Here is a 9,876-nt window from a genome sequence, read left to right on the forward strand (position 1 = left end):
TAGAGATTTAAAAGAAAAGACTCTGAACTTCAAGAAGGTTACATTTTCCTGGAACATACTGTTCATAAATCAGTAAGTACAAGATCATTTGAGGAAGGAGGAATTTTAACAACTGCGAAGAATCAGAAAAATCTTCACAAGGGAGATGGAACTTGAGCTGAGCCTTGAAGGAAGATAGAGGCAGAAATGGTGGGGCGTGCATTCTAGGAACAGGGAAAAACTTGAGCTGTTTACAAGGGAAGCAGATTTAGGGGAATGGTGCAGTTTGGCTAGAACATTGAATACACAAAGCAGTTATGGAATGCTTGGAAAAGTAGGGTCCAGGTTGTTTATTGCCATCTTTTCTACATCTTTCTGTCTTCTCTAGACAAATACTATGAGAGACTAATTGAGGGAGTGTTTTTAAGAACATAAGAATCACCATATTGAGTCTTTTTAGCTCAATATTATGTCTGGGAGCAGCACAGAGACTCATATGAGGATATGGTTTTTCCCTATGATATTAACCTCAGATGTTCACATTGTGTCACCAAATTTTGTCCTTCAGGCTTCAAGATTTATAAAAGCTCAGTACAAGATAATGTCTTAACCTTTTCCCAGTCTCTTAATGTGGATTGTTATGTGAATGAAAACATAGTTGATCAACCAAGTATTCTGTCGCATTTGGAACTGAAGAATTTTAGGGTTGGGCTATCTTTTATTATTAACTTCTTTGACCCTCAGTTGCCTCAAGAAGTTTTTGGTATTTGGACTAGATTCCCACTGAGGTCCATTTCAGCTCTAAATCTGTAACCTTGAAATTTAGGGTTGATTTTCCTTGATTGTCAGGAGGAGAGAGAAAAGTTGGAGTGTGTAGGAGCTAGCAAGGATAGTATTTGACAGGATTGGAAAGATGGGTCATTGTGGGGGAGGGCTTTAAATACCAGAGGCATTTGAACATTACTTAGTAGGCAGAAATGAACCAGAGAAGATTTTTGAGCAGAGGAGTGATTTGACCAGATCTAATCTTAAGAGATCAGTATGCAGGGGCAGCTGGGTAGCTCAGTGGATTGAGAGCCAGGCCTAAAGATGGGAGCTCCTAGGTTCAAATCCAGCCTCAGATACTTCCCAGCCATGTGACCCTGGGCAAGTCACTTGACCCCCATTGCTTACCCTTACTTCTGCCTTGGAACCAATACACAGTATTGACTCCAGGATGGAAGGTAAGGGTTTAAAAAAAAAGAGATCATTATGCCAATGAGATGAAGGATGATAAGGAGTCAGGTCCCTTTGGTAAGTTACCTAGGTGGATAATAATGAGGACTTTTACTAGAGTGATAAACAGTGAGAATTTAGAGTGAAAGTTTTGTAGATGTAAGACCATTGCTTATGAAAGATGAGGAATTGGGAAGAGCCAAAGGGTAGCACAAAGGGTCTGAACATAGGTATAGTGAGTTAGTGTTTCAAGGATAGATGGGTCTAGTTCTGTTCTGACTATTACTTTTTCTTTCTTTTTTTTCTTTTTTTAACATTTTTAAACCCTTAACTTCTGATTATTCTGTTTAAACCTTTAACTTCTGAGTATTGGCTCATAGGTAGAAGAGTGGTAAGGGTGGCCACTGGGGGTCAAGTGACTTGCCCAGGGTCACACAGCTGGGAAGTGTCTGAGGCCAGATTTAAACCTAGGACCTCCTGTCTCTAGGCCTGACTCTAATCCACTGAGCCACCCAGCTGCCCCCTATGACTATATTACTTTTCATGTGACTGTGGTCATGTTGTGGAAATGACCTGAAAGCAACTGAAACTCAGATCTGGAACTCAAAAGAGATGTTACAGACCTGGAAATTAATAGATTGTTGATGGAAAAGGAATAAAGAAAAAAGAAAGCCAAAGACAAATTTGGAGCCCCATTAAGGGGTTGGGAAGAGGTGAGGAAAGATCTAAGGAGAAGGTGGGTATATCTAAAAGTAAGGGAAGAGAAGGTGTGATGGTAATGGAGAATGGAGAGTCAGATGATGTACTTAAAAAAAGATCAAGATTGACAAAAGGTCATTAATCAGTAACATTATTGAGAGAAGTTTCAATAGAATAATCAGCCATAAGAGGCTGAGAGAGTGAAGAATGGGGAGTGAGATAGTACAATAGATTTAGGCAACTTTTTCTAGGAGTGTTTGCCTAAAGATGAATAGAAAGAGATGGGTCTGTACTTAGCTGGCATAAAGAAGTCAAGATAAGACTTTTAAAAATTTTAATTTTTTAGTAATTTTTTTCAGGGGTGAACATGTTTAATAAAGAACCCAGTGGACAGGAATAGATTGAAAAGCATGAGAGAACAATTACCTTGTTTGCTATATCTGAGAGTTTAAATTACTTGAGGAAAATTCCCTATTTGACAGGAATTTTGGAAAAACTAGAAAAATGTTCAGCAAAAATTTGGTGTTAACTCAATCCTTTTTATCAGTGTCAAAAACTTAAAAATGGTTATGCAACCTGAAGATGAAACTATAGAAATATTAGAAAGTAACCAGAATGTGGCCATGCCTGGAGAGAGAATCCTTAAACAAAGAATAAAAGTGATCACAAAAGATAAAATAGATAATTTTAATTACATGAAACTTAAAAGCTTTTGTATGATTAAAATCAATGTTGCAAGGATAAGAAGGTAAACTACTTTTGGAGAAAAGACCTTTACGGCAAATAACTATGACAATATTATTTTAAATTTTTTTTAGAGAACTAACAAAGAATCTTTAATTAATAAGTGGCAAAGGACATGAACAAAGAGTTCTTAAAGAACAAAAACAAAAGCCCGAAACAACCATATGAAAGATTGTTCTAAATCATTAATAGGAAAAATGCTAATAAAAACTAACCCAGGCAAGTTGTCAATGATGTATAAGAATAGTTAATGTTAAAAGACTTGGGGAAGGCAAACCCCCTAAATTGGTCCAGATATTCTGGAAAGCAAATTCTAGCTGTGCTTAGAAAGTATAGGATTTAAATTAATTTTCAATACTCCAAGCATTATATTTTATAGAGTTTATTAATAATCACTTGAACTAAAGGAATAAAAAAGTAATTATCTAACAAAATATAAGACCATATGAATAGATTCTCCTGCCACGCACCTAACAACACCTCTACCAACCCTGATCACAGGAAGAGAGCAAGAGATGGGGCTACACCAAATTTATATCCTCCCTATGTTAGCACATAATGTGAGAAGGGACATGGAATGCTGGGAATTGTAGTTCTGGGGTTCAGATTCCAATTACACAAAAGACACTAAAATGTTCATACCTTTTGATTCAAGAATCTTCTTGTTGGGCCTTTATCCCCAAGGAAGTCAACACCTATTTACGCAATATGTATAGTAATATAGTAGAAGATAACTAGGAACAAAGCCATCATTTGATGGATAGCTAAATAAATCCTGGTACATATGTATAGTAATGTTTTTAAAAAGCATGAACATGAATTCTTATAGGCATGGGGGACATAAGCTAATGCAAAAAGCAAGCAAAACACATATGATAACGTAGATGGAAAGAATAGCAAACAAAACTGCTGACCAAGCTTGGAACTGGAGAAAAGATGGAAAAAATTGTACATTCTTTGAAGAGTTGAGTGATAAGAAGCATTATATGTACTGCCAGAAAGTTGTGTTTTAGTGGATTTTTGTGAATACCCCTTTTTTCCTCTTTTTTCTTTCTTACAAGTGATGAGGCAGAGGTGTGCTGTGGGAAGGAATATATTCAGAAAAAAGTGCTATAAATACAAAAAATGAATTTTTAAAAAAGAAACATGCATTATTAAAGCAAGATCCTGAAGGAGGGAGGGAATGAGGTGCACAAAGAGGAAATTGGCCTTAGCAGCAAGTAGAGATACTGCAAGTTCCTTTGAAATAGAAAGGAAAGAATAGATGATGCCAAGAATCTTTGAGGAACTGAGCTGAGGATTCATGGCAATGGGGGGGTCAAGTGACTTGCCCAGGGTCACACAGCTGGGAAGTGTCTGAGGCCAGATTTGAACCTAGGACCTCCCATCTCTAGGCCTGGCTCTCAATCCACTGAGCTACCTAGCTGCCCCCCTGAGGATTCATTCTTAGAAAAGTAAGAGGTGACATAATCTGCTCCATTTGAAGGTGTGAGTATGGTTGGGGGCCAAGAAGAAAAAAAAAGTTTGGAACAGTGGCTTTGAGGGATGTGGTAAGGAGTCATCATTGAATAGCAATGAAGACCTAGCTGTAATTATATTCACAAAAGACTAAGGGGCCCAGCTATTGACCCCCAGGACCCTTGAGACTCCAAAATATTTATCATTGCCCTTCCCTTTGAGGGTGAATCCAGTGCTAAATGTGAGGAAACACTAGGTCAGAAAAAAAGAAATATTCTTCAATAGATCTTATTCCTCCAAGATATACCAGAGGCTAAAAATGCAAATGAGCTTTCAATTTTGGGGAAAATTTAATGCTCATCCCATTGGAAATACTATCAGCATATAAAAAGTTTACATGGGGCAGGTCTGGTTGATCCCAGAATGTTCTCCTATTAATATTGTATGGTGATAGATCTTGGAACATGGTAGTCTTCTTCAAAGAACCAAAATTGTGGGTAGCCCAAAGGGCATTGGAGTGAGATATGTTGAATGTAAGTATGTTGGTAATGACAAGAACTGTGTTAGGGGTGTTGGTAGAATATATGGTCAGAAAAGGAAATGGGTCTTTTGGGGCAGGAAATAAATGCACAGCCCAAGTACTCATTTCAGTCAATAAATATGAAGTTCCTCCTATATACCAAATACTCATTTTAGTCAATAAATATGAAGTTCCTCCTATATACCAGTCACTATACTGAGAGCTGAGGATACAAATAAAAGGCAAAAGATAATCCCTCCCCCTAAGGACCTTGCAGCCTAATGGAGATGCCACGTGAACCACTATGTACAAATAAAACACAGTCAGGATAAATTGGAAATGATGAAGAGAGGGAAATTGCTAGAATTTAAGGGGCATTGGCAAAGGCTTTCGGTAGGTGGGATGCTTGGACTTGTCATGGGGCAAAAGGGAAGAAAGAACATTCCAGGTGAGACAAGCAGTAAAAATACCTGGATTCAGGAGATAGAGTATCTTGTTCAGTCAATAGCAGAGATCCATTTCACTGAATCACAGAGTTCATGGAGGAGTGGGCTGATCAGTGAAAGAGAGGCAAAGAACTCTAGAAAACAGTATAGAATTGAACTGATTCACCAATGAAGTCAAGATAGGAAAGAAGAGAGTGTGGCTAGCTCAGGAGTTATACCTTAGGAAAGAAGGGAGTGGAGGTCATGCTGTGGCCAAAGAAGAGAGTTTGGGGTTTCAAAGTCAAGGGAGAGGTGAAAAGCCAACAGACCATGATCATATAAGGGAAAATTTCAGAGTTTATGAATATGGAAGTGGTGTATATATAGGTAATGGCAAGAACAAGGGCATGACCATTTGTGAGTAGCTGAGGAATAAATCATTTGGAAGCCTAGAGAACTCCTAGAATCTTAGGTAGATTTTTTTGTAGTATCCCTAGCATTCAGCACAGTACCTGGTACATAGTAGTCATTTAACAATAAACAACATGCTTGTTGCCTTGACTGACTACCTTGATATCACAGATCCACTGAGGTACAAATATCTGAACAGCTATTTTGAAAATAGGGATTAGATTTTGCTCTTTGGAGTTCAGTAGAACTAGGAGCAGTGATTCGAATTGCAGAAAGACAGGCTTAGACTTGATGTTAGTAAAAAAATTTGTAACATTTATCAAGAAAAATGGGCCTGAAAAAAAATTTAAAAAGGGAAAAAAAAAAAAAAAAGAAAAATGGGCTTGCTTTGGGAGGTGAGAGTGTTTCAGTTGAAGCCTTGATGTTAAGGCTAGATGACCACTTACTGCAAATGGTATAGATGAGAATCTTAAGAGGTTCCTGATGATTTCTAAAATCTCTTTCAGTTCTGAGGGTTCTCAAAAGACGTTTGAACTTTTCTGTCTCTACTCTGCCATCTTGGTTCTGCCTCTAGATTTTGTGATTCTTTAAGAATTTACTTCTCAAACTTTTCTGGCTATCCATTTTTTTCCTCAATCAGAAAATAAGAACATTGATAGGTGTTTTACTATCAGTGTTTATTTTTCTGATTAATGATTAGACTTTGTTTCTCCTACCCTATAACCCCCAGAAACATTTGTTATAGAGCAAGTCTACTAATACATGAGTTGCTCAATTTGATAAATATGAGAAATTAATAGCATCTTACTAGATGATGTAGAGGATTTAAAAAAAAGTATATGATGTGATCTCTGTCCTCTGGGAGTTTATATTCTGCTGAGACAACTCCCCAGTAGAATTTCATCCATCTCTACTAAAGCTTAAGATAAGAATTGCATTCTAACTTCATTTGACCCTAAAAATCTCAAATATTTAAAATTATTTAGGACATTTCTTAAGATCCAAATGATCGATTTGGATGTCATCTATCCCCACTGTACTTTTTTAGCTTTCCATCGTGTTCTTGAGAGAGAAGCTGGATTCCATATGCTACAGTTCCAAAATCAGTCTTTGATATTCCAGGCAGACTGTTCTGGAAGCAAAGGTGCCTGAGATTACATCAAAATGGTTTCTAAGGCCCTGTCTACTCTTGTAGAGGTCATTGAAACTGCAGCTGGCAAAAACATAGTTTGAGGTCAGGAATTGAAAAACTCCTGCTGTTCCCAATGAACTGCATGATGCACAAAGAAAACGTTGAGAAGGGGAGGGCTGGGGGATTGGGGGGAGGTTGGCGTTCAAGCGGGGTTGATGGAGGAGGAGAGCTAAGTGAACAGCCATGATGATACAGTGTGTAGTTTTGTCTTTTATCAGCAAAATTGAGGGGAAATAGGAAGCATTTTGGGGAGCTGTTTTTTGTTGTTGATATCCTATTTGAATGTAGAGTTTCTAACACAAAGGAAGCAAGCTGCCTTTAGACGGCATTTGCTGTTCTTGATGACTCCAGTTGTGTGTAAATATTAGAAAACAGCAGGGTCCTGCATTCCAAGAATCACTTGAGCAGTACTACGAAGACAAGTGTCCTTACTGGTATTGTAGTCCTACTCCTAAGCTCTCCTGCTGTTTCTAATCTGTGCGCACAGCCGTGAAAAAACTGGACTGACATTTACAGGCACAGCAGGGAGACACTTGACTAGGGAATGTTAAAGACTCCACTACCCCCGATTCAAAGTAGCCACCATACATGATAAATCTTCACAGGAGAACCAGTCCGCACTTCAACTGATGGCATAATGAGGATATCTATAATGAAGCAAAGAAGGAGAACATTTTTTCCCCCAAAGCTCAACTGTTTAGCAGTCAGATGTTTATGTTGGTCTTTTTTTTTTTCCTTTTTTTTTTTTAAGATCAAAAATATCTGAAGGGAGAATCGAATTCGAAAGAGATGAAGGATGCCCCTCCCCCTTTAAAATAATACTTTCTTTTGGGGGGGATGTCGATTTTTTTCCTTCCTCATGATTTTATTGGAATCTTTCTCAAGTAAGAAGAGTTTACCCATAAACTGTGAATAAAAATAAAATTTCCCAGAATCTGCCAGATTACGATACCAGAAACTGGTAGGTAAAAGAGGGTCAGTTGCTTACTGATGAATTTGACAGACTTTACTCACTGTTTTGTCCCAGTGAGCTGCCAGATTTGGATGCCATAATACCAGTAATGCAATTAGGTTTGCTGCACATTGTCTGGTTGACTTCTCAGTTAAGAGTTTCTTTCCCTATGGGAATAAGACTAGACAGACTGTCATTTGCTATTACTAATTCTGCTCAGCATTATCACTGGAGCTTTTTTTTTTGTAATTAGCTATCTTAGTTGGCTCTTAAATTTTAATAGCCAATTGAAGCTACGTTTTAGCCAAGTTCCATATCTAAATTGCATTCAGTCCATTAACAAAGTTGGTTAAAAGGCTATTAAAACAAAAGCCAATATATGGTGGTTAGCACTTACATGTTTGCAGCAGAAGCAATGCCAGCCTTCAGTTAGTTTTCCGAAGAAACTCATGTTTTCTTCTATTGAAGTTATGCATAAGATTGACCAGATTTAGTGTGGCAAAAGACTGTTGTAGATTTGAATTCCAAATATACCAAAATAAGAAAGTTTCCCGCCCCCCCCCCCCCAACTCTACAGGCTTCTACCTCCCTCCCCCCTCCACTTTATTAGTATATGGACACTTTTCATCTTGGTTGGCAGTAGAAGGAAGAGGGTGGGAAAGGGACAGTTATTTTGTTCTAGCTTAAAATGGACAGTTTTCAAAAGGCAAATAAATGAAATTACATTTTTTCCTCTATTTTCAGTTGATCAAAATTATTAACAAAGCCATCTGAAACACCTTCTGGTAGAATTGTAGTCTTGCTGAATTTAGTTTGTAAAGCATCCTGCCATGCATTAAAATAAAAAGAGACAAAGACAGTAGGAAAGCCAGCATATAGGCTTTAAAGCACTGATTTTCTTATCAATTGTTCTTATTCAGTTTTTAAAAATTCAGAAAACCATTTTTGATTATCTTACCACCCTATGAAAATTCTTATGTATCATGCTCCTAGATGTCTCACTTCCTTCTCACCCTTCTACTTGGTTTCACCAAATCCTAAGAGGTATTTAATAATGACAGTTTTAAACTTTGTGCTACTAGTTAGTGCAAGAAACTAGGCTGTTGTTGGGCTCAGTTGATATTTTTAGTATATGTCTTCTAGTAGAAATGTGGGACTAGGATCATAGCATCTTAGATCTGTCGAGGACCTCAGAGAACATCTATTTCGATGATAAGAAAGAGAATGTAAACAAACATTTGCCAACTCTAATCTTATTCAATCCCATTCAATATACATTTATTAAATCCCTACTAGGTAGAAGGAACCCTGCTAGGTGACAAGGAGACAAAGACAAAAATGAAGCTATTCTTCCTTAAAGAACCTTATTTCCTATGAGAATGATGAATAGCATGATAAAACACACAATCTGGGAGGTAGATGTTATTATGCTCCTTATTTTATAGGTGAGGAAATTGAGGCAAGCAGAGATTAAGTAACTTTGCCCAGGATCACAGGGCTAGTAAATATTGGAGGTCACATTTGAACCCAGGTTTTCCTGACTCCAAGTCCAGTGCTCTGTTTACTGTGCCTAGGATGCTTCTCCATGACCTAAGAAGGAAGTCCAGAGACCTGTTTAACTCTTCAGGTCTTAGAAAACCCAAATTCCCCATCCAGATGTCCTGATGGGCCCCATTTACCATTCTGCCTCTTTCAAGTGAAGCCCAGCACAAGCTACAGCCCTGGAATATATAAAGTAGTTTATCTAGTAGTCTCTTTCCCTTTGGGTCCTTATGATTTTGCAAGGCCTGTGTTTTCTAGAAATCTCTGTAAAGTTCAGGTTGATTGGAGCCTTTGGGAGACACTAAAAAGTGTCCAAAATAAGTTACTTAGACTTCTCTAGAACTCCAAGTTCCCTAAAGCTACTCATTATACTATTTTCAAGACTAATAACTTACTTGTTACTGAGCTCTAGTTACTTCTGGACAGAGCTTGCAAGCTCATATGACCACCCTTTGTCAAGGAACCCATTGTGGGTTGGGTGATGCAGGATGGTCCCTTTCACAAGAGAGGCAAAGGGGAGGGGGGCAGCAAAGTGGTTCAGTGGATTGAGAACCAGGCTTCTGTTCAAATCTGGACTTCCTGGTTGTGTGACTGTGGACAAGTCACTTAACCCCCATTGCCTAGTCCTTCTCTTCTGTCTTGGAGCCAATATACCATATTGATTCTGAGACAGAAGGGTAAGGGTTATGAGAGAGAGAGAGAGAGAGAGAGAGAGAGAGAGAGAGAGAGAGAGAGAGAG

Source organism: Gracilinanus agilis, chromosome 2, assembly GCF_016433145.1.
Source record: "Gracilinanus agilis isolate LMUSP501 chromosome 2, AgileGrace, whole genome shotgun sequence".
Lineage (NCBI taxonomy): Eukaryota > Metazoa > Chordata > Mammalia > Didelphimorphia > Didelphidae > Gracilinanus > Gracilinanus agilis.